The following is a 26391-nucleotide window of genomic DNA, read 5'->3' as shown; positions in this document are numbered from 1 at the left end:
GAGTCAAATTTATGAAAAACTAAGTCAATCCCAAATGATAAGTGGTCAAAAGAAATGGAAAGGCAATTCTCAAAATCTCAAAACTATGTTCATATGAAAAAAATTGTTCTAAATCATTATTGATTTAAGAAATGTAAATTAATGCATCTCTGAGATGCCACCTCACATCTCTCAGATTGATCAATATACCTGGGAAGGAAAATGACCAGTATTGGAGGGGATATGGGAAAACTGGTACACTAAGGTATTGTTGGTAGAGGTGTGAACTTCTCCAACCTTGCTGGAGAGCAATTTGTAATTATGCCCAAAATATGTATACCCTTTGATCCAGCAATACCACTACTGGGACTGCATCCTGAAGAGATCATGAAAAAGGGTTAAAATCCCTCTTGTACAAAAATATTCATAGCAGCTCTTTTTTGTAGTGTCAAAGAAATGGAAATTGAGGGGTATTGAGGCATGACTGATTGTTCTCCTGGTTGGTGACTTGTGGAACCCAATGCAGTTCTTTGTTCATATTTGACCATCCTGAAAAGGGAACCTTTCAGGTTAAGTGGTTTAAAGGGGGGAGTGATTTGTTTCAGAATGATATTTCCCCCAGTGTTTGACATTAGCCTGGCTATGGCTCTGTTTGGTGAAAGTAGCCGAGCCTTCCTGAATCTATATTATGTATTATATTATGAGATAACTACAAAGGATCTATGTTTAGCATGATCGTGCACATGGAGTTTCTATTAGTTTGCTTTCTGTCAGAGGGAGGGGAGGAAGAAAAATGTAAAACTCAAAATCATGCAAAAATGATTATTGAAGAATACCATTCTATTGTGTTGAAAAAATAAATCAATAAAATATTAAAATAAAAAAAGAAATAGATTATGAGAGTATCTTGTCCTCACTTAAACCAGAAGATTGGGTAGAAGACATTCATCTCCGGAAGTCTCAGACCCTTAGAATTTGGCTTTTTCATCTACTACAACTGTCTCATTTTACAATTGAGGAAATGGAGGCTCTGAAATATTTAGTGATTTTCTGCCAGGTCATCCAGGGCTGGAATTTGAACCTAGGCCCTAGGACTCTGCTCACTGTACCACACTACCTCTCAAAATAAAATGCCCTCAATTCAAACTTGGTTCTTTTTTTGCTTTGCTGTTGAATTTCATCTTTTGTTTTAAGATTGGTATAAAATGTATAGTGGCAATTGCTTGGAGGGTGAGACTACTCTGATGAGCAAAGGGCACACTGAAACTTTGTCTCAGCAAAACTGCTTGTCTATTCCTAAATTGTGTGACAGATTTGAATTAAAACCCCAAGTAGAGTGGTTTTCTCCTAGCCAAGTCACCCTTTGTTCACTTCTCTCTCTCTCTCTCTCTCTCTCTCTCTCTCTCTCTCTCTCTCTCTCTCTCTCTCTCTCTCTCTCTCTCTCCCTCTCTCTCCCTTCCTCCCTCCCTCCCTCCCCCCTCATAATTCAAGTATTCAGAAGGTGCAGATTGACAGAGTAGCTTCAATGTTACTTTCAGACAAGTCCTGCCAATTGTGGAAAGTTGTATCTAGATGAGTTCCATGAACTTAAGTATCTTGACACTCCCTGGCAAGGACTCCTAGTAAATCCCTGTCCCCAGGCATAATACAAATTCCTGTTAACAAAACAATGGATCCCTGCCCTTGCCTGAAGTGATTAAGTCTTTGAGCGACCACCCTTTGTGTCTGCTCTCCAGTCACTGTTCCTATCCCTTTGAAAGCTCACTCATTCCTCAGTTGAATTGCTTATCTCCCTTTGGGAAGTCAACCTGTTCGACCACTCTGGGAGGAATGTAGGGTGTTCTTCCCAGGGTGTGGCAGGGAGCCCTTAGGGAATCCATTCCAAAGGGGGAATGGCCCAGCCAATCTCAAGGCTGGAAGAGTTTTCCTACTCCCATTACAGGGATAGCAAACCCCAAAAGGGTTCTCAAGATGTTATGCTACTGAGTTTGGTAATTAGGTAATTGAATATTAACCCATACACCCCCGTGACAATTTGAGTTCTTTAGCATATTATAAATCATATGATGTGGGGGGGGGGGGTCAAATTAGGGGCATGTCATGGAATGTGTGGACCTCTTAGATTGTAACTCAAACTCTGGAGAGCCTATGAACATCCAAGAGGGAAGGGAAAGAGTTTCTGAAGACCATAAATTACCTGACTTTGAAGACTAATTCGTGCCTCATGCCTAGGTGAGGTACCTGTATTATTGTAAGGTGTATCTTGCAAGGTTCATGAATAAAATGTACAATTTTCTCTCACTCTAGCAGGTTTTTCTTTTCATTCATTTATAACAACCCCAAATAACCTCTCATGCCTCTATACCCTTCTTCATTGCCTATCCCTGATGGCACAGTGGCTGCTAATCTCTCTCCCTTAGCTTGTGCTAACCACAGCCATGCCTAAGTAAACTGTTTTTCTCTTAATAAAAGAAATTGTATACTAGCAAACTAAGGGTTTCTTTTGTTGCATCTGAGGCTCTAGGCAACTTCAAGTCAAAGATCAAATCAGAGTGGAAACATCTCAGATATGGAACTAATAATCTCAAAGGTTGTTTAGACTAACCTCTCCTCATTTACATTATCAGCACTGACAGGGAGTATGCTTGAACATAAGGTTATCTAAAGAAAACTAATACCAAATTCTCTCCAAGTTCATCCCTAACAGATTCCTTCTGCCCAGGGCTTCCACTTGCCAGAGAAGATGTGATCTCTTATTTTGAACAAAGGGAAGTACCCTGGATGTTGGAGCCAGAAGGACTGGGGAGCCACAGTCCAGGTGAGGCTTCTGCATGCTGTAGTGAAGCTGGTACTAGATTTGTGGGCAAAAAAGCCTACCTTGGATTTCTTGTTCAGATTTCTTAGCAGCACCTTCCCAGGCAAGACCGTGAACCAGTGAGCCTCCGTTGGACTAAATGGCCATTCAGTTCTCTTTCAGTGATCAATCCATGATCCACTAAGAAATTATTGTTTGGAATTTGGGGGCATAGAACTCTTCTGAAGGTGTAAAAAGAGGTTAGGCTACACCATATGAGCCTCCTTCACATCAACAAACATTTAAGTGCCAGTACATGCCGGGTTCTAAGATTTGGAGACATAAAAAAGTATAGGGCCTTCCCCAAGGGCCTCCATGGAGCTCACAATCTGGAGGTACAGACAACACGCCATCAATGATGTAGAAACCCTCTATGGACAGGATAAATTGGAGCTGGTCAAGAGAGGGAAGGCCCTCTCTTGTGAAGGAGGACTGGCAAAGCCCTATTGTGGAAGGCAAGCTCAAGCTAGGACTTCAGGGAAGCCAGGTGAGCATTCTAAGCAACCAAGATGGGGAGGAAAAGTCTTAGAGGCAGAAAGTGGAGTATCCTGTTCATGGAACAGAAAGGAGGCCCCTGCCACTGGATCATAGCATATATGGAATACAAATGGGGTGAAAGAAGACTGGAAGATTAGGAGAGGGGTGGGAGGTGATATGCTTTAGCAGCCCTAGAGAGGGTTGTGTATTTGATCCTTTGAGGAGCCACTGAGTAGATGGTAAAATAGTCAGGTGAGAGTTTAGGAGGATGAACTTGAGAAGGTGGAGAATTGACTAGACTGGGATGGGGGGGGAGATTCTGTGCAGCCCGACCAAGCAACAGGCTCATACCTCAAGTGTGAGGATGATGGCCTGAACACCAAAGTGACATTGTTTGGAGAAACGGAGTGTATGTAAGAAACATTACCTGAGTAATCACAGGACTCTGGAACAATTTGAACACAGGAAGTAGAAGGGTGAATGTGTAAGAATGGTTTACCAGGGTGGCGGCTAGGTGGCACAGTGGATAGAGCACCAGCCCTGGAGTCAGGAGTACCTGAATTCAAATCCAGCCTCAGACACTTAAAAATTACCTAGCTGTGTGGCCTTGGGCAAGCCACTTAACCCCCATTGCCTTGCAAAAACCTAAAAAACAAAAAAAAAAAAAAAACAAAAACAAGAATGGTTGACCAGTACATGGTGTTTCATGCCTGAGCATGGACTATTGGAGGATGTCTCAGGCAACATTAGGAAACTAGTTGGTAAGAAAGGACTGAGGGAAAGTAAAAGAGTGTCTTTTGGACTGGTGAAAGGAGAATCAGGAAGCAGATGACAGGATGGAATGGGCTTATTTATAAGCACACATTAAAGGAATTTTCTTTAGCAAGCAGAAGGATGCTCTTTTCATCTGATACTGAGGTCAAAAAGGAAAAGGCATCTTGATAAATGTCCAGTTTTTTCAGTGACATGAAACCAAGTTCTCCATTGAGAAGGTGTGAATGGGGGAAACAATGAGATAGTGGGAGATAAATGAAAAAATCTGGTATTGAGTGGCATAGGGAGTCAGTCTGGAACATGTCAAAGGATTGCCTTGCCACAAGGGGGCCCAGCTGAGATGATAAACCTAAATTTGTTGGGGACCCAAGCAGCCTGCTTTCATCATTTTCTCTCTCTCATTCAGCAACACATGAGGATTGAAGCCTGCTCCCATACTTAGAAGTCATCTAAGACTAAGCTTTGTGTAAATCATCAGCCCAAGGCTTCCTGATGTCTGTGGCTCCATCTCTGTCCCATTCTTGGAGAATCATTGGCCAGGTTCATGTAGGTGACTACCACCTCTGTATAGGGAGCTAGAAGGTAGAGATTCCCTGGTGTTCCATGTAGGAGAACCTTTAGGAGTCTAGAAAGAAGCCTCTGTGCTGGGTCTGGTCAGGATCCATCAGGATTAGAATCTGACAAAAATGATTACTTATATGACTGAGGCCAGAATATGCATTTGACAATTAGGAGAGAGAACAGAATGCAGAGACTTTACATAGAGGGTAGACCTGGTGTCAGCCCTGGGCTCAGGCAAACCTTCAATCAATAAACTGATTAAACACAGTCTAGACACTATACTAATCTGTGAGAATACAAAGGAAGGTAAAAGGTAGGCCCAGTTGTCACTGAGCTCACAGTCTACTGTAGAAACATGGAGATAGTTTGAGAAGAAGCAACAGATTATTAACCTCTCTCTTAGCTGATCTATTCTTTTTTCTACTGCTGGCAAACCAAGTACATGCACTAAAACTCCACTGAATGACTAATCTGTATTGCCACATAATCCCTTTTGAGAAACAACTTCCAGGAAGACAAATAGTAACATAGGTGGAAAATAGGTTCAGACACAGAGGATCTGTGCGTGTTGGTGACAATTTGCTCATGAACCTTGCTAGAAGTTTGGAAACAATTCATTGTCAAGTTGAAAGGATATGTTGCAGTTAATCTGAAGTAGACATGATGTCATCACTACACGATTCTCAAAAGCATTATAAGCCTGATTGTGATGGTTTGGAATCACTGCAGAAGGGATCCTGTTTTGGTTGAAACATAAGGTGCTGAGGGGCGGAGCCAAGATGGCAACAAGAGAGCAAAGTCTCTTAGGTGCTCTCTCATAAAACTTCGAAACTAAGGACTCTAACTAAAGTTTCAAGAGACAGAACCCACAGAGGGACCCAAAGAGGCAGTTCTCCTACTCAAGGTAACCTGGAAAAGAGCAGAAAGGCTCTGCTCCCCAGGGTTGGAGGGGCGGCCCGCCGGAGGGGTGGCCTGCCAGAGAGAAAAGAACTTCAGCCTCCAGGAGGCAACCCCAGGGTGCTGGGAGCCGCGGCTCACAGCAGCAAGGGAGTTTCCTGAGCTAAGCCCCAGGGAGCACCAAGCACAAATTGGGGGACCAGCGGGGGACCTCTGCAAGAGCAAGCACATGAAGCTCAGCCCTCAGGGCACACAGAGAGCAGCATGGCCAGCCCAGCCAAGTTCCAGGAAACACGAGACCCCAGGGCATGAGCCCATTGAACCTAAGGAGGGGAGTGAAGAGAGAGACTGCTGAGCTCTGCCCCTGGAACAGGACTCTGGGGCTCTGACCACATTCAGATTCTGATCGCAGTGTAGGCCTCCCCACAGAACAGCAGCCCCCCCCCCCACCTGAGCCTCGTGGCAGAGGGGGGCGCATATGGTCATTCACAGACCAGGAGGGAGGACAGAGCCTCACACACTGAGACCCTTGTGGGAGTGTCCCAAAAGCTCAGGAAGCACCAAACAGACAGGCTCAGGATGGGAAAATGAGCAAGCAGAGAAACAAGAGGAACACCATTGAGAAATATTTTGCATATGAGCCCAAGAAGGATCAAAATACTCAGTCTGAAGATGAGGAAGCACAAGTTCCTGCATCTAAAGACTCCAAGAAAAACAGAAATTGGGCTCAGGCTATGACAGAGCTCAAAAAAAGACTGAAAATCAAATGAGGGAGTCAGAAGAAAAACTAGGAAAAGAAATGAGAGAGATGCAGGAAAAACATGAAAATGAAGTCAGCAGCCTAGTCAAGGAAATCCAAAAAAATGCTGAAGAAAATAGCATGCTAGGGGCGGCTAGGTGGCATAGTGGATAAAGCACAGGCTTTGCAGTCAGGAGTACCTGGGTTCAAATCCTGTCTCAAACACTTAATAATTACCTAGCTGTGTGGCCTTGGGCAAGCCACTTAACCCCATTTGCCTTGCAAAAACCTAAAAAAAAAGATAGCATGCTACAAACCAGCTTAGGTCAAATGGAGGAAACAGTTAAAAAATTTATTGAGGAGAAGAATGCTTTAAAAAGCAAAATTGGCCAGATGGAAAAAGAGATAAGAAAACTTTCTGAGGAGAACAAATCCTTCAGACAAAGAATGGAACTCAGGGAGATTGATGAATTTACGAGAAACCAGGATTCATTACTTCAAAACCAAAAAAAAAAAATGAAAAATTAGAAGAAAATGTGAAACATCTCATTGAAAAAACAACTGATATGGAAAATAGGCTTAGGAAAGATAATTTAAAAATTATTGGAATACCTGAAAGTCATGATCAGGAAAAGAGCCTTGACATCATTTTCAAAGAATTACTAAAGGAAAATTGCCCTGATATTCTAGAAGCAGAGGGCAAAAATAGAAATGGGGAGAATTTACTGATCCTCCCAAGAAAGAGATCCCAAAAATCCAACCCCTAGGAATATTATAGCCAAGTTCCAGAACTCCCAAAGTCAAAGAGAAAATATTACAAGCAGCCAGAAGGACACAGTTCAAATATCGTGGAGCTGCAGTCAGGATCACACAGGACTTAGCAGCAACTACATTGGAAATTCATAGGGCTCGGAATACAATATACCAGAAAGCAAAAGAACTTAGAATGCAGCCAAGAATGAACTACCCAGCAAGGCTGAACGTCCTCTTCCAGGGAAAAAGATGGACTTTCAATGAACCAGGGGAAATGTTCCTGGCCAGAATGGCCAGAGCTGAACAGAAGGTTTGATCTTCAGATACAGGACTCGGGTGAAGCATAGAGATTGGAGGAGAGGGGGAAAATATGAGGGACTTGATGAACTGCATGTATTCCTGCATAGAAAAATGACACTGATAATACTCATATGAACCTTCTCAGTTATAGAGGGAGCTTTTATAGTTAAAGCACAGGAAAAAGCTGAATTTGAAGATAAAATATGGTGTAAAAATGGAGTCAATAGAAAAAAATGGAAATGTGATGGGAGAAAGAAAAAGGAGAGAGGAATAGGCCGAGATATCTCATATAAGTTTTTTCTTTATTACAATGAGGTATTGCAATGATATGGAAGGAGGGAAGGCAAGGGGGAATGAGGGAATCTTCGCTCTCATCAGAGGTGGCTAGGTGAGGAAACAGCATATATACTCAATGGGGTATAGGCATCTGGAGTAAGAAGAAAAGGTGGGGACAGGGGGAAGGGGGGAATGTGAGTGATGGAGGAGAGGATGGACCATGGGGGGAGAATGGTCAGATATAACACATTTTCCTTTTTACTTCTAGCAAGGGGCTGGGATTGGATGGCCTGTCTGGGACCATGGGGCCAGGTGGATGCTGGGCCTAAGGGGTGGTATGGGGGCTCAGGGCCTCTTGGCCCCAAAGCCGGGGATCTGTCTGCTGCACCACTCAGCTACCCTACAGCAGAGTCAGAGTGAAAGGAGAGAGAAAATATAGTACATGGTAGTGGAGAAATACAAAAGGAGGGAGTTGTGATCAGCAATGGCAATGGTGGAAAAATATGGAAGTAACTTCCACCCACGACAGAGTTGTTGGAGTTGGAACAAAGACTGAAGCACATATTTTACTATTATTATTTGGGGGGAGGGGTGCAGGGCAAATGGGGCTGGGTGGCCTGCCTGGAGCCTCATAGCAGGGTGATCTTTGGGTGTCTGAGGCTGGATTTGGACCCAGGTGCTCCTGGCTCAAGGGCCAATGAATGCTCTGTCTGCCACCCAGCCACCCTTACTATTATTACTATTTTATTTTATTTTGGGTCTTTTTTTTTCTTGTTTTGGTTTTTGCAGGGCATTGGGGTTGGGGTGGTTTGCATGTCACACAGCTGGGTGATTTTGGGGTGTATGGGGCTGCATGTGGGCTCAGGTGCTCCTGGCTCCAGGGCTGGGGCTCTGTCCAATTGCGCCACCTGGCCATACCTACAATTATTACTATTTTTTTATTTTAATTTATTTCTCTCCCCTTTACTTTATTGCTCAAGCGAATCTATATTTTGTGGGGGGAGGGGGTATTCTATTTACTCTTAAACAAGAATATTTTATTAATGTATAAAAAACATTATTTGTACAAAAAGAGAATAAATATATATATGAAAAGAAACATAAGATGCTGCTGACAGATTTTTAGCACATACCCCTTGGACTATCATCTAGAACCACTAAATGGGAAGGGCTGCAAGTGTTAATCTACTGTCTAGCCTGCTGTCTAATTCCTTATAAAAGGATGATGGACTCAGGTTATTTTGTGAAACATGTATTATCAGACATGGAAATGCCATGGTTTTTTAAAAGTTGTGCTTATTACAAGAAAATTATTTTTATTTTAGTGAGCAGAGACATTTAAAGATAATTTTTATAAAGAAGTAAATTATGGCTATCCCCTCAAAAAATAATGAGCCAGATCAAAATCTCTTATACCTCAGATAAATTCAAAAACTCATCATCCCAGATCTCAGATATGCCATCAGAACAAATAAGATTGAAGTTGACCACCAAGAAAATTACATGATGCTTACATAAAAGCTAGATTGTGAAATAATCAGGATCTTTTGTATTTGTGCACCAAATGGCATAGTATTTACGAAGAAAAAATTGAAAGTGCAGACAATGAAAATGAGAGTGAAGTAGCAAAGACTCAAAGTGGAGACAATTTGTCTGGTACTGAGAACAGAACATGCCCAGTCACAAGATGACTCAGGTGCTGGTATTTGGGTCAAATCATTCTGAGCCATTCTAAACTCATGGCCTGTTGCAAATATAATGTAAATGCCAACTCTACCTATATCTTAGGTTTGTTGTGAGCATCCAAGGTGATTGTATATGAAGTTCTTTGTAAATAAAATCACCCTTCATTCAGATGTGTGCTAATGACATTTTCAAATATTGATTCTTCCCATTTAAGTTTGAAGACTTTTCTCTTTGGGGAAACAGTATAAATCAGTTTATATTCTGTCAATGGAGAGAAAGGGTTATAATTATATGCATGTGTATATATGACTGTATCTACATATTTAATATTTGCTTCTTTTAGTAGGAGGGCTCAGATTTGAAATGAAAGAGACTCCTGCAGAGATAAGCCTTTCTTTGAAAAAAAAAAAAAAAGGGAGAAGCCAAGATTCATAAATGATGGTCCCTAACTATATTTAGAGAGAAACTTGTGCTGTTAGACCAGAAAATCCACATTGGGGGAAAACTTTATGAATGTAATCAGTGTGGAAAGACTTTTAAAAGGGCCATCTTGCTCGTCATCAGATGATCCACACTGGGGAGAAACCTTATGAATGTAATCAATGCAGAAAGACTTTTAAAAATAACTTCAGTCTTGCTGAACATCAAAGAGTCCACACTGGAGAGAAACCCTATGAATGTAATTGGTGTGGAAAGACTTTCACAAAGAATAGTCTTGTTTGTCATCAAAGGATCCACACTGGAGAGAAACTTTTTGAATGTTATCAATGTGGGAAAACTTTTAAATACAACTTCAGTCTTGTGGAACATCAGAGAATTCACATTGGAGAGAAACTTTAGGAGTGTAATTGGTGTGGAAAGACTTTTACAAATAAGGTATATCTTGTTTGTCATCAAAAAATCCACAGTGGGGGAAAATCTTATGAATACAATCAGTGTGGAAAGACTTTTATAATTAAGAGCTATCTTGTTCGTCATCAGAGGATCCACACTAGGGAAAAACCTCAGGATTGTAATCAGTGCAGAAAGACTTTTACACATAGCTCCAGTTTTGTGAAACATCAGAGGACCCACAGTGGAGAGAAACTTTGTCAATGTAATCAGTGTGGTAAATCCTTCAGGCAAAAGTCAGACCTTATTTCCCATTAGGGAAATCATACCAGACAGAAATCATTTCTTTAACAAATGAGAAAAGTCATTCCATTTGACCAGAGTTTCTTGGCAGAAAATCCACTCTTGGTCCAAGCCATCTGTGGATTCAAAGTGGGAAGGCCTTCAGTCAGAGATTATCTCTTCCTTTATATCAGAGGATCCATACTGGAAAGAAGCCTTAGGAATGCCTTCAATGGGGAACATGCCTTTCTCTGAGAAGTTAGAAGTTGATGGTAAGGGCTAAATTTTGATAAGGAGATATTACAGCTAAAACATGCAAAGGGAAAAGTAAAGAGTGAATGAATGAATGAAATTGTCCATTTCAAAGAGGTCTCATCTCATATAGTCATCTGGTTCCAGCTGACTGGTTTCTCTGGTTCAGAGGACCTCTTTGCTAAAAAAAAAAAAAATCTCTTATAAAAATTGTTCTTAACAATATTTTAAATTTATTTTGCCAAATACCAAGTCAAATAAGCTCAAACCTTATGTCTCTTACTAGAAAATCAAATTTGGAACCTTTTATAGACCTTTTGGACAGAGAATTTACATTTTTAGGTTAGCCAGTTGCCATGTTGATATATCCAAGAAATTCAGGGGCAACCTGAAACTTAAAACCCAATTCATACTTGATATTATTCCTTCCCCCATTAGGAGGATGAGGATTCTGCAAAGGAATTAATAACAGAACATTTTTATAAGAAGATGAACTCTAATACAATAATTTATTTTAAAATAGATTAGCCTCAGTTGTAACAAAGGTTTCAGGATGGGATATATATAAATCCATTGAATAATAAGTTGCAAAATAGTGCATATCATGGAAATTATTTATAAAAAAGCATTTTCAAATGAATAGGTCCTAGGCTGTTCTTCAACCAGGCCCTTATTCTCCACCCCAGTCTCTTTCCTCTCCCTTATTTATCCCTTACCAGCCTAGTTAGGTGAACTTTGGAGCCCATTCAGGGGATTGGGGTTAGGGAATGAATACCAAACCAAACTTCCCAAACCATACCCAGCCCCTACCTTCCCTTAAAGTTTTGAAAACAGACTGGAGCTGCCAGCAGAGAGGGAGTGTCACCTAGAACTCAGAACCTTGGAGTAGGCTAGTGGTTGAGGAGGAACCCAAGAGCTCATGGTGTTGGAGCAGTCTGAAGGAGGGGGTACCTAGGGGCTCAGGACCCTGAAACACCCTAGAGAAGAAGAGGCCAGCAGCATTTTGTAAAGCATCTAGGGAGATAGGACACTCCATGAGGAGTTTCAATGAAGTATCTGGATCTAACCTAAGATAGTTGGCCCTGTCCAAGAGGTAATCAGAGACCATTTAACTTGCTGATATTGGGCTGGACACCACTAGTTAACATATCATAATCTATCCCCTTTCCCCTCTCCTGGAGGGACCATTCTGACCTCTACCCTACAGACAATACCTTGAGAGAGAGCAAGATGGAGATGGAATGGATGGAACAGGATGAAATGTGGATGAGACAGAAATGGGTTCTCATGAAATGGAGGATGGATGAGCTAAGTAATCATAGAAACCCTAAGGTGGGCTTCATTCAGAAATGAGGTGGTACACTAGAGTTGTTGGAAATCCTATATGGAGTCTCTGAACCACTTCAATTACCAGTCAGGAAGGTGCTGATGGTCCAAGAGACTGGAGAAGCATCATATCTTAGGGGAAAATTGGGAAGACAATACTAAATGAAACCAGCATCACCTCTGAAGAGGTGCCATGATGCTAGAGGGGCTACCAAAGAATGCAAAGGACTGAGGAGTTATATCACTTCTGGGAAGCAGAAAAGAGAGCATGGGAACCTCTGGAGTGACCTGTTTGAAAGGAAAATACTCTGGTATATGTTTTAACCCAAATCTATCAGACAATTTGACTAATCAAGCATTTTTGCTTAGGCAATAGATAAGAATACTCTCTGCTAATCAGAATAACCTCACTCCAAGTAACTGCCACCTTACATTTTACAGTAATCACAAAACAAAAGATATAATTCAACAGTAAAGCAAAAAGATAACCAAGTTTAAGTTTAGAGTTTTTTGTCTTGAGAAGCAGTGTGGTACAGTGGGCAAAGTCCTGGAATCTGGGTTTGAATCCCAGCCCTGTGACTGATTACCATAGGACTCAGCCAAAAATTACTAAACATTTCAGTCTTCATCTCCTCATCGTAAAATGAGAGAGATGGACTAAATGAAGAAGACAAATCCTAAGGGTCTGAGTCTTCATGAGATGAGTGTCTTCCATAATGTCATAATATATTTCTCAGATCCCTTCCAAGTCTAGATGTAGGAATACTCTGCTCCATTTACCAAACTGAAGAATAGTCCTATTAATGTAAGCAACTGGGGAAATGTCTCCCTGAAACCACATGACTCTGAAACTATTCTACGGGAGGGCTTCCTTTCCATGCTGGTCAAATGTGAACAAAGAACAGCCACTCTTCAGTAGATTAGAAAAGAATTCCTCCCCACTCTGCCCTTGATCACCAACTATGAGACCAGTCAATCATTAAAGAGCTCTTTCTTCTTCCCTCCTCTTCAGCAGCTCCTACTAGGGACCATCTACCCTCTTCAGTCACCTTGCATGGCTTTTCTAACCAGGGCAAAACCCTCTTCATGTACCAGTAATCCCATTCCATCCTTTTTCTCTATCGGATACCTCTTCAGTCAATTGTAATATTTTTCAAAGCACCAGAAATCTTAGGCCTTCGGAGACCTGGACTTAGGGACAAACAATGTAGCACTGAGCATTTATTAAGCACCTACTTTGTTCCCAGTGTGGGAACATGGATACTTGTCTTTCTGGCTTTATTTAGTTCCTGAAGTAGGGCTTTGTCCCAGACCAAGGTCCCCCTTTCTATGCTTCTTAGAGGAGACATTGGCCTTGCTCAGTCTTGCCCTTGGGGCCTGAAATTCTTCTGACTCTAATACCTCCATGTCTTTCTCATCCTCAAAAACCATTCAATCTATCCATCTCCATTGGCTATCATCCCCATCTCTCCTCCTTTTGATGACTCAAGAGGTCCATCCACAATGAGTGTCACCAGTACTTTCCTCTCACTCTCTTTTTACCACTCTGCAGAGTTAAATCTGACTTCCAACCTCATCATCCAACTGATGAGGACTCTCCAAAGTTACCAATGGTCTCTTAATCATCAAATCCAATGGTCTTTTCCCAATCCATAATCTCCTTTACTTTTCTATAGCCTTTCACACTGCTGATCATCCGCTTCTCCTTAACACTCTTCTCTGAAGTTTTGCAATATTGCTTCCTCCTCTGTGACATTTATAGGATCCTCACCTAGGTTATTCCCACTAAGAGTGGGGCCTCCAAACTCTCTCCTGTGTCCTCTTCTCACTCTGTACACTTCCATTTAATGATATTAATGGGTGTCATGGATTCATATTATCTCTAAGCTGGTGATTCTCAGATCTTATCCAGCCATAGCCATCCTGTTGATCTCCAACTGCCCTTCAGCCATCTCAAACAGAAGGTCCAGTAGGCCTCTTAAACTTAAACATGATCAAAACTGAACTCTTTCTTCCTTTCAAAACCCTCATTCCCCTACTATGGTTGAAAGCACCACCATCCTTCCAGACCTGCAGGGATCATATTCAACTCTACCCACCCACCAAATCCAATCTGTTGCCAAAGCCTGCTGATTTTACCTTGTAACATCTCTCACATACACCTCCTCCTCTCCTCTGCCCCTACTACCACCCTAGTACAGGATTCATCTTCTCATGCCCTGACTTTTGTCAAAGCTGGTTGTGGATCTCCCTGGCATCAGTCCCCACTCAGATGTCAAAGAAATCTTAAATTAGCTCAGGTCTGACCATGTCACCTCCACTCCCACCTTCTCAATAGACTCCAGTGGTTCCCTGTTACCTCTAGGATCAAACAGGAAATCCTCTGGCTCTAAAAAGTCCTTCATAAGCTACTACTTTGTGCCTTTCTAGTCTACTCATACTTTATTCTCCATCCCCTACCCTCATCCTTGCTATTCTTTGAAAAAGACCCTCCTTCTTCCACTCTTGTTCATTTCACTTTTGTGCTGTCCCCTATGTTTGGAACTCTTTTCCTCCTCATCTCTGCCTCCTGATTTTCTTCAAATCTCCACTAAACTTCCACTTGCCCTACCTAGGGCCAATGGAGAAAGAAGGGGGAAGAAAGTCTTCTCAGAGAATATGGTATTCAGGTTAAACATTTACAGAAATACTTTTGGAACAAGAGGCAGCTCGGTGGTACAGTGGATAGAGTAGTGGGACTGGAGTCAGGGAGTCCTATCTGGCCCTAGACACAGATGCATGACTCTGGACAAGTCATTTTAACCTTTGTTCACCTTGGGTGGTTGTTGTCATAGTTCATTTGTTTCAGTCCTGTCAAATTCTTTATGACCTCATATAGGCTTTTCTTGGCAAAGATACTGGAGTGGTTTTGTCATTTCCTTTTCCAGCTCATTTTACAAATGAGGAAACTGAGACAAACAAGGTGAGGTGATTTATGGGAGTCACACTTGCCACAGGTTCCTCAGCTGTCAAAGGAGGGTAAAACACACCAAGCTCCCAGGATTGTTGTCAAGCTCAAATGAGACACTATTTGCAAACTTTAAAGGGTTGTATAAATATTAGCACTAATAATAATAAAGATCATTATTATTATTATTAGATACCTCTTCACCTAATAGTACAAAAGTTGACCATAGATACATGTCATTGGATTAGTCCAATGTTTCTGAACTCATTTCACCTCTGGATTCAGCCTAGGAAATGGCTGAGCTCCAAGAATGGAATCAATAGGCTTTCCATGGGCAGGAGCTCATCCTCTGCAAGTTAGCCAAGAAACATCTGACTTCTGAAGGAATTGCCAGGATCAGTTTCTAGAAATGATAGGATTGAGGAGTAGATCCTTAGCATCAGAAATCTTAGGCCTTTGGAGACCTGGACTTAGGGACAAGCAATGTAGCACTGAGCATTTATTAAGCACCTACTTTGTTCCCAGTGTGGGAACATGGATACTTGTCTTTCTGGCTTTATTTAGTTCCTGAAGTAGGGCTTTGTCCCAGACCAGGGTCCCCCTTTCTATGCTTCTTAGAGGAGACATTGGCCTTGCTCAGTCTTGCCCTTGGGGCCTGAAATTCCTAACTTTTCCTTTATGCCCTCTCATAATGATCCTCTGACTCTAAAGTTCAGAGAACTGCATCTTCAGGACCCTGTCTTTGGCATCTCAGGACCCCCAAACCTGAACTAAGTCTGGGCACTTCAACACTTCCACAAATTGTATCTTGGGTCTTTTCCTGAGAAACTCTTCACTCTTGCTGCCTCACAACATGCAGTTCTTCTCTGGTCTGGCTTTTGAGTGGGGGTCCCCCTTTTCCTATTGTTCTTGTGTGTCTGGAGAAGATATAGAGGCATGTGGGTGTTTGCTGCTTCAAGATCAGATTTGTTGCTTTATCAGTGATATTAATACAAGAAATAAATCTGTTGGAGTGAGAGCAGAATTGAATTTTTCAATTCAGAGATCTTGTAAGAAACAGGTGCCCCCTAATGTAAGGCATCTCAAGGTACAGTTATGTCCAGTATTACAGTTTTAGAAACTCTTTCCCCTCCCACCTGAATTTTCATAGGCTCTCATCAGTTGAGTAACAGTCTAAGAGGTCCACCCATCCCATGACATGTTTCTAATATCCCCCCCTTGATTGATGAACCCTAATCTTCACAGGGGATGTGGAGGGAATTCATGAACCTAATTGCATAAACTCAAATGCATTAGGTCAGAACCTCTTGTTAGGGACCAGTTCCTCCTAATCTTGGGCCCATCATCTTTAGATTAAATTAGAAGATTCCTCCTAGTTTTGTGATTGGTTGGGGCTATTCCCCTTTATAATATATTTCTTAGGCAGCCTCCCCCTGTGAAGACCAACAACACCCCAAATTATTCATAATCATAATTCTCCCCTTTTCTTTTTTAATAAGACCCTGGTCTTCACATTTCATCAGCAGTATCTTCTTCAAACTGTTTTAACCTCAATTCACAATCCTCATCCTTGACAGGACTACTGAAGTTTTCTATCAAGATTTTTACTTCCTCATTATCAGAGACATGTACCCACCCTATTTTACTGATAGAACTTTGTGTTATTCAGGTTATTAACTGGATCTTGCATGGGAGGCACATGTGTAATAAGATTGTCCACTCAGGGCCAACAGTATAATATACAACTGTTTCCCCCATGAACCAGTAAAACAGTTCATCCAAGAGGTATCTAATGGGCTTGTCCAGGTTCGGACCGGAACAGGTGCCAACTTTCTGATGTCCCTGATTATTTCCTTTACCACCTGCCCATTGTCATCTATCTTTAGGCAACAATTTGATAGGTTCAATTTACCACAGACTTCTCCTTCCTCAGCCAACAGATAGTCTAGTACTAATCTATGCTGAATAACTGCCTCTCTTATTTGCAAGTCCAAGGCCCTTATTGTCTGACTGGTAATTATTTCCACTACAGCTTGGAGTCTTATTAGTCTATTCAGGATATAAATTTGGGTTCTACAGTCCCAAATCCCATCCTTTGCCCAGGTAGCAAGCTCATAAGTCTCGGTGAGGTATCTATACTCCTTTTTGCTCAACTTAAGTCATCATATAATCTTATTGGTCCCCTCTCTGCCCAGGCAGAAAGAAAATTGGCCTTACCAGCCCTATACAGCAACTCCCTGATCAGTACTTGGACAAATGGATGTGTTCAGAGGTCCTACAAATCAAATAATGTCCCTTCAATGCTGGTTGGTCTTCCAGGGATATAGTTTCCTGGTTCCCAACAATGTATAACACTGCTCATCCTTCTTAGAGAAGCCATATAATCATCATAATAATAAATACATTTCCAAAGTTGTTTTTCCTTTTCCCACTGGCAAGTTTTTATACCATTGTCTTTAGATAGGTCTTTCTGGCTCCAAAATTGATGGAAATAAATCCCTGATTTTGTGCTGCTGGACCAACCCCAGGAATAGCTAACATATCTAGTGATGTTCCTTAAATTATTTTTCTTGCAAAAGGCCATTTCTGTACTTTGCTTACAAGTCCACACTAACTCATAATCACAATTTCACTTACCAAGTCCCTAGTTTGTGCATCCTTACAAGGGATCCTTGTACCATCATTACACCTGTAGCACATGAGTCTTGGGTCAGCTGTCCCTGTAAAATTGTACAGTACAGAGACATTTGCTGCTCTCCAAGAAATTGTCTTGTCCAGGCTGGTGTCAACAATAGTCAGCCTAAACTGATTCCCTCAAATGCCACTGCTGTTTCTTTTCTCTGGACCAGAGTCCTGTGCCATGGTGCACTTTTTACCAGGAACTGAGAATCCAAGCCAGATTCAGGGGGGGGGGGGGGGGGGGACTAGTACCTAAGGCCAGTTCTCAAGCTGTCATGAACTACCACAAATCCAAAATTTAGTCACACAGAAGGACTGGGAAATGACTTCCATCAGTTGGATGTATTTATTTTCCTCCCTCAAGGGGCAGGAACTGGGCTTGTATCTGCAGTGGTTACCAAACCAGTAAGGACTAGTACATGTGTGTGGCGGGGGGGGGGGGGGGGGGGGGCGATAAGCATAGTGGTGTCCTTCAGCAAAATGTCCCACTACATCTAGAACCCCGTTTGTTACTCTCCCTGGACTTGGGCATGAGATCACTCTGTCACACAACAATTTCAACCTCTCTTTCTCTCAATGGAATGTGTCTTCCATATCACCCCTTTTCTTGTGAATACAGAGGAGCAATTCTGCAATAAAAACACTACCCAATAGTGAGCCAGTCCAGCTTTGTCAGTCCTTAGCACTTCTTCCATCAAAGAACAAGCTTTAGGAGCTCTAAATTCTCATGAACCTCCTAGTCTTGGGGTTCCTCCACTGCTCCTTTCATTTTAGTATAATGGCTGCTCTGCCGTCTGCATAGCAGTTAAAAGAATCAGGAAAGGTCCATCCCAGCTTGGATGAAGTTTCAGCTCTCTCCATGTCTTTATAAGCATCCAATCAATTGAAGGGATGTACTGGAAACTCCAATGATGAAGTCTGAGCCCTATGCTGAAGATCTGTTAAGGGAGGATGAAATTGCCAGGATATAATTCTTTAAAAATTTATCTTTGGCGGGACAGATCTAAGATGGCAGCATGAGAATAGCCTTTCCTAGGAATTCTCTCCAAAATATTCCAAAAACCTTACAATTATGGCTCTAACTAGGTTTTTGAGAGACAGAAAACACAGAAAGATCCAGTGAGGCAATTCTCCAGCCCAAGGTAACCTGGTAGATCTTGGGAAAGCTCTGTTCCACAGTGGTGTAGGGGGCAACAGCACATCCAGGAATATCTCACTGGAGCTAAGGAGCTCCATTCTTTTGAGAATAGCCCACTGGGTGCTTGGGCATCTGGGTCCTGGAGAGTACCAGTTCCCAGCAGCAGAAGCAGTTTCCTGACCTGCAATCCAGAAAACTTGGAAGATCAGTGGGGAAACTTTTGCCAGAGACAGCGCAAAGTCCAGGCCAGCATGGCTGCAGCCATCAGTACAGCCCAGATCCCAGGAAATGGAAGTAGGCCCACAGAGCTGCCCAGCAGGGAGCTGGTGGGCAGCTGCTCCCAGAGTGCTCAGCTCACAGAAGGTAAAAGGGGTTGGAGGAGAGACTATTGAGGTGTTTCCTCTGGCCCTGGGACAGGACTCTTGTGCTTTGTCCATATTCAGACCCTGTTCACAGTCTGGGACCCCACCACTGCCATAAAGCAGGGACCTTCCTCACAGCTCCAGGGCAGAGGGGTGTGCTTGTGGCCATCCACAGACCAAAGCAAAGACCAGGAGAGCAGTCAGAGCCTCTCATAAGACTTTGAAGGAACTGAGGTCCTTGTGGGTATATCCCAATAATATTCAAAAGCTCAGGAAGCACCCCAAAACCAGGCACAGGCTGGGGAAATGAGTAAACAGAAAAAAAAGGAACCTGACCCTAGAAAATTACTTGGGTCCCATGGAGGACCAAAACACACAATCAGAAGTTGATAAAGTTCCAGCCTCTGCATCTAAATCCTCCAAGAAATATACAAGTTGGTCTCAGGCTATTTCAGAGCTCAAAAAAGATTTTGAAAATCAAGTAAGGAGGTAGAAGAAAAATTGGGAAGAGAAATGAGGGAGTTACAAGAAAACATGAAAGCCAAGTCAACAGCTTAGTCAAGGGGATCCAAAAAAATGTTGAAGAAAATAACACTAAAAACTGGTTTAGGTCAAATGGAAAAAACAGTTCAAAAATTAATGAGGAGAAAAATACCTTAAATAGTAGAATTGGCCAGATGGAAAGGAGATAAGAAAGCTCTCTGAAGAAAAAAAAATCCTTCAGATTATTAAAGGAAGCAAATAACTTTGCAAGGACTGAAGAAACAATAAAACAAAACCAAAAAATAAAAAACTAGAAGAAAACATGAAATATCTCATTGAAAACAGATCAAAGAGGACAATTTTTAAATTACTGGGCTACCTGAAAGTCATGATAAGAAAAAGAGTCTTGACTTCATTTTTAAAGAATTTCTACAGAAAATTGTTCTGATATCCTAGAAGCAGAGGGCAGAATAGAAATTAAGAAAATCCACCAATCTCCTTATAAAAAAGATTTAAAAATAACACCCAGGAATATTATAGTCAAGTTCCAGAACTCCCAAGTCAAAGAGAAAATACTACAAGCAGCCAGAACAAAACAATTCAAATATCATGGAGCTGCAGTCAGGATCACACAGGATTTAGCAGCATCCACAATAAGGGCTCATAGGGCTTAGAATATATTATTCCAGAAGGCAAAAATCAACTGAGAATCAACTACCCAGCAAAACTGAACATCCTCTTCCAGGGGAAAAGATGGGCTTTCAATGAAACAGGGTAATTTCAAATATTCCTGTTGAAATGGCCAGAGCCGAACAGAAAGTTTGATCTTCAAGTACAGGACTCAGGTGAAAAATAGAGAGGGTGGACGAGAAGGATAAATTATGAGGGATTTAATGATGATGAATTGTGTGTATTCCTGCATGGGAAAATGATACTGATACTACTTATATGAACCTTCCCATTTATTAGAGCAGTTAGAAGGAACTTATATAGACAAGGCACAGGAGAGAGCTGAATATGAAGGTATATTTTTAAAATGGAGTCAGTAGGTAAAAAGGAAATGTACTGGGAGAAAGGAAAGGAGAGGTAGAATAGACTAAGATATTTCATGTAAAAGAGTCAAGAAATCGCTTTTGCGATGGTATGGAAGGGGAGGAAGGGAAGGGGATTGAGGGTGCCTTCATTATCATCAGAAATGACTAAAAAAGGAAACAACATATACTTAATAGGGCATAGAAATCTAGAACAAAAAGGAGAAAAGGGGGATGGGGAAAAAGGGACAGGGGAAGTGGAGGATCAGGTTTAGGGATAGGGGATAGAAGTGAGTCAATGGGAGAGGACTGCCAGATATAACACATTTTCTTTTTTGTACTTTTTGCAAGGTGGTGGAATTGGATGGTCTGTCTGGGACCACAGGGCTGAGTGGTTGCTGGTCTCTGGTGTAGGGGGGGGGCGTGGAATAGGCTTGGGGCCTCTTGGTCCCAGGGCCAGTACTCTGTCTGCTGTGCCACTCAGCTGTCCCACAGCACACTTTTGAAGAGGGACAAAGTGAAAGGAGAGAGAAAATATAATAATTGGTAGAGGGGAGAAATAGATGGAGGGAATTACCAGCAGAAACAGCAACTGTGGAAAAATATGGAAGTAACTTCTCTGATGGACTTATGATAAAGAATGTGATCCAGCCCAGAAACAGAGCTGATGGTATCAGAACACAGACTGTAACACACTTTTTTTCTCTTTCTTTCATTTTATTTCTCATGAAGTTTTTTTTTTTATTTTGGGGGGGAATTATTTTTACTCTTATAACAAGACTATTTTAGTAATGTATAAATAAGTTTTAAAATGTAAAATTAAAAAAATTGCACTGTGGAGTTTAAACAAAGACCAAAGACTATTATCTTTAATTTAAAAAAAAAAGTTGTCTTATGTACTATGTAATTTTGCTATCTCTTATATTTTATTGTTTCCTCAAGGATATGATTTTTCTCTCAACACATTCAATTTTGATCAATGTATAGCATGAAAACAATGTAAAGATTATCAGATTGCCCTCTTTGGGGGGATGGGGGAGAGAAGAGAGGTTGGGGGAAATTTGTAAAATTAAAAACATTATAAAAAATGATAGGTAGAAACTACTATTGTTTATAATTGGAAAACAAATAAAATATTTAAAAAGTTATCTTTGGTTTTTAGAGAAGGGAGTTTGGTTGCCCTTCCCATATTAAATAACCTAAACAACATTTCATATGGGAAAAATCCAATGTCTTTAATGGGGGTTGTTCTAATTCTCAACAGGGCAATTGGGAGACACTTGGGCCAAGGTAACCTTGGTCTCAAGCCCCAACTTTGATAATTGATTCTTTAATGTCTGGTTCATCCTTTCTACTTTCCCAGAAGAAGAAGGGTGCCATGGAACATGAAATTCCCAATGTATGTCCATGAAACTCATAATATTCTGTAAAACCTTTGATATAAACTGTATCCCATTGTCAGTCAATCCTTTCCACCAACCCAAACAGAGGTGCTCTAGGATGGCTTTACAGACTCCAGAGGCATTAGCTGTGCTTGAGGGGTAAGCCTCCACCCAACCAGTAAGGTGGATCTACTAGGACCAATAAATATTTTAATTTCTGCCCTGGGGCAGCATCTCAGTATAATTCACCTTAATGCTCTGGAAGGGCCTTAAACTGATCTCCCTCCCACTGGCTTGAGATCAGCTTGTTAACCTTTGACATATTAGGTACCCTCCAGCACTTTGTTAAGCAACTGTGTATATTCCTCCACACCCATAGAACCTTAAGAATGCATCACACATCACTTGGGTACCCCAATGACTTCCCTGATGTAAGAAGATTCCTAATATCTCTCTCTTTAGTCCCAATTTTTATCTTTTCCCCCTTCTTCTCATTGAATATCAGCATTGATTCTGGAGGGTGGAACTTCTGGGATAAGGCCCAACATCTTGGTCCCAACTTCGTCTTTCACTTCTGGGGAGCTTCCCTTTTAATGACCCCTCATATGTACTACAGCTATCTTTGAGGGTAGGAGTAGGTTTTCTAATATCTGCTTGATCAACTCCCTATGTACCAGCTCCTTTCCCCTGCTATTAATAAGCCCTCTCTCCTCCCAGATTTTCCCAAAGGTGTGAACTACTCCAAATGCATACTTGGAGTCAGTGTAGACGGTCCAAGATTTCCCATCTAAAATCTTAAGAGAAATAAATAAATAAATAAAATTAAAAAAAAATAAAATCCTAAGAGTCTGATTCAAAGCATATGACTCATAGGTTTATGCAGACCACTGCCTAAGGAGGGGTCCAGATTCTATCATGTGCCAGTCTTCCCCATCCATAATAGCATACCCATTTCAGCATGTACCCTCTACCACTCTGGAGAACCCATTAATAAAACATCCTTCTCCCTGTTTCAAAAGGGACCTCCCTTAAATCCTGTCATACTTTGGTGTGATAGTTTACTAAATCAAGGCAGCCATGCTCCAAACCCCGGAGTATAACACCCTCTCCTTTCCACAGGAAAGATGCCGGGTTCAAATGATGACCTGTAGTTAGAATAAGATCATCCCTTTCCATTGGTATGACCTTATACTTAGAATCCTGGAATCTGTTAGTCATCTCCCAGCTTTTTGGCTTCAGATAGTCCGAACCTGATGTGGGATGCTAATCACTAATGCACCTTCAAAGGTCAACTTCCTGCTCTCCTCCACTAATACTGCAGTGGCTGCCACTGCCTAGATGCATTTAGGCCATCCCTGGGATACTGGGTCGAGTAGCTTGGATAAAAGGGCCACTGGTTGGCATTACCCTGCCTGGGATTGGGTTAATATACCCAGGGCTATGGGGTACCAAGACAAACAAATGAAATGGCTTGTCCAGGGTAGTCAAAGCTAAGACTGGAGTTTGCACTAAGGCTTGCTTCGATCTCTGAATATCTTCCTTTTCTTTTCTTTTTTGTTTTTTAGGGGTTTTTTTTGGCTTGTCCAAGGTCACACAGCTAGGTAATTTTGAAGTGTCTGAGCCCGGCTTTGAACTCAGATACTCCTGACTCCAAGGCCAGTGCTCTATCCACTGTACCACCTAGCTGCCCCAACATATTCCTTTTCTTCACCTTTCCAGACTAAAGTCTCAGGCTCCTCAACTAGCAGCTTCATATACAACCTTTTAGTTTTTAATGCGTAAAACTCAATCCATAATCTACAGTATCCAATCAATCCCTGAAACTTAAATTCTCTCTTAGTAAGAGGGAGAGACATAAGTCCAGGATAGCCTGGATGCAGTCCTGGGCTAATGTTCCTACTCCCTTCACTGATCAGATGACCTAAATATCAGGCCTCCTTCTCAACAAGTTATAATTTCTTCAGGGAGACTCTCAAACCCTGTATCCCTAAGTAGTTTAACAACTTAATTGTAGCACCTGAAACCTCAGTTCTTTTCTGCCCTGAAAGCAACAAGTCATCCACATACTGAAAGAGCTTTACTCTAGAAGAGGAAAACAACTCCAGAATTCCCTCCAGTGCTTACCCAAATAAATTGGGGGATTCTGCAAACCTCTGGGGTAAGAGTGTCCACCTAAGCTGCTGTTTTCTCCTTGTTTTTGGATTCTCCCTGTTAAATGCAAAGAGGTCCCTGCTCTCTGAATCAAGGGTGCAAGCCCACAAGCCAAGATCAATCACACTGAACCACCTATGCTTTGGGGAATCTGACTCATCAAGGTATAGGCTTTGGGCACCATTGTGAGTTGATTAACTTCCCTTAAATCACGTTTTATTTGATAACTACCATCAGTCTTTCTAACAGGCAGAATCAGGGTATTGAATCTCGATATGCATGGCTCCAGGAGTCCATCCTGAAGCAGCTGCTCAATAACTGACTGCAGTCCCTTCCTCCCTTCTGACTAGAGATCTTTTTTATGTTTTTTAATTAAATGCAATAGGGTTAAGTGACTTGCCCAAAATCACACAGCTAGGTAATTATTAAGTGTCTGAGGTCACATTTGAACTCAGGTCCTCCTAACTCCAGGGCCGGTGCTCTATCCACTATTACCACCTAGCTACCCCTTGACTGGGGATCTTTTAAGGTGACTTTGAGAGGCTCTATATTTAGAAGCTCCCTGTTCCCCTTCCTGATCCAGACCTTCAGGATTTACTTGTCTTTCTTCTGCCTTTAGAGGTCACATTAGGACTTTTAATTGTTTATTCAGGACCCTTATTCCCAAGTTAAATTTAATTATTAAATCTCTGCCTAGTAGGTTCATTGCTGCTTTAGAACAGAAACTTCGCCTTCACCTTCCTCTCCCCATATTCCACTTCTATTTCCTCAAAAATTAATACAAAAAAGTTTTCTCCTTTAACTCCAGAAACCCTCAGAGTGTCTTCTAGCTTCATCCCTTTCAGTAAAGAGGTCAACTATGGGGGCAGCTAGGTGGTGCAGTAGATAGAGCACCGGCCCTGGAGTCAGGTACTGAGTTCAAATTTGAACTCAGACACTTAATAATTACCTAGCTGTGCGACCCTGGACAAGCCACTTAATCCCATTGCCTTGCAAAAACCTTAAAAAAAAAAAAGAGGTCAATGATGATCTCTCAGCTCCTGTGTCCATAAGAAAAACAATCTCTTCTCTGCAGTCCCCAACTCTCAGGTTTACAAGGGGCTCTTGATTGGGCTTGAGGAACAAGGGCCCTTGAGTTTTGTAGTCCTCTTCCTCAAAGATCACAAGGGGCATGATCCATTTTCCAACTCAGAGCATTTTCTTTTAAAATGTCCTATTCTTACACAGCTAAAGAATTCATTCCTTCCATTCCATTTCCTTTCTTCCCCTTTCCTTCATTCCCCCCATTCTTTTCCTCTGATCCCTTTCCCCATGCCCCAATATGGTCAGATTCTCCCTTATCTCCCTCCCTAACAGCCTAGACTATCATCCTGGCTTTCTTTTTCTGTTTCTCATCTCCTCTCCTAACAGAAATTCTCAGATCCTCCCTTAAAAGTTTCTCAAGTGGTCTCATGTTCCATCTCTCTAATTTCTGCAGTTTCTTGTTAATATCAGTCCGGGCATTAGTGACAAAATTTACCCTCAACATGCCCTCTGTCACAGGATCCAGGGGATCCAACCCCAAATATTTTCTCACATTCTCCCTCATTCTCTCAAGAAATTTAGAAGGTGTCTTGTCCTTCTCCTAGAATACTTCAAAAGCTCTGTTCAAATTTTGGGACTTGGAGACAGCTTCCTTGATTCCCGAGATGATAAGGTCCCTCAGATCTTGCATGTGTCTTCTTTGAGTTGGATCATTATTATTCCAGCCTAGATCTACATTAGGGTATAGCTGGGGGATGTTTCCTCTCCCACCCCTCCATGGCTGCTTTCCTAATCCTTCCCTCTCTTCCCCTGTGAAGAGGACATTCAAGATTGACATTAACTCCCCCCAAGTGAAGAGGTTGGGCCCTAAGAATTGTTCCAGTTGGTCAGATAACTCTACTTCTGCTAGTGATTTCACCTATTTCTTAATGCCCTGACTTTTGATGTATTTAAAGGGGAATTCACAAAGATGTTTGATTAGTTTAGAAGGGGGAGGTTCTCTATGTCCCTTTTACATTGCTCCAGCTCCTTCCTTAATCTAGAAAATGTTTATTTTTCTTCTATGTCCTCTCCCCTTTATCTTAGGTTTTATCATCAGTTTCCTCCTCTCTAGGAGCAGTTTGAGGACTTAGAGTGGACTGGGGATCAGGGATGAGGTGGGACAATACTGCTCCTATATATTGCCCTATAGGGGCAATACTCCCCCA

General features: G+C 41.7%; 1 long non-coding RNA gene across 4 annotated transcripts in view; it reads right to left on the bottom strand.

The window, feature by feature from the left end:
- The window catches only part of LOC141496710 (uncharacterized), a 104990-nt gene that overhangs the window by 74522 nt on the left and 4077 nt on the right, over nt 1-26391 (bottom strand). The gene's annotated exons all lie outside the window — the stretch shown is intronic.

Source organism: Macrotis lagotis, chromosome 8 (assembly GCF_037893015.1).
Source record: "Macrotis lagotis isolate mMagLag1 chromosome 8, bilby.v1.9.chrom.fasta, whole genome shotgun sequence".
NCBI classification, from domain to species: Eukaryota; Metazoa; Chordata; class Mammalia; order Peramelemorphia; family Peramelidae; genus Macrotis; species Macrotis lagotis.
Note: the sequence above shows the minus strand (reverse complement) of the source record. Positions and strands in the feature narration are given on the sequence as shown.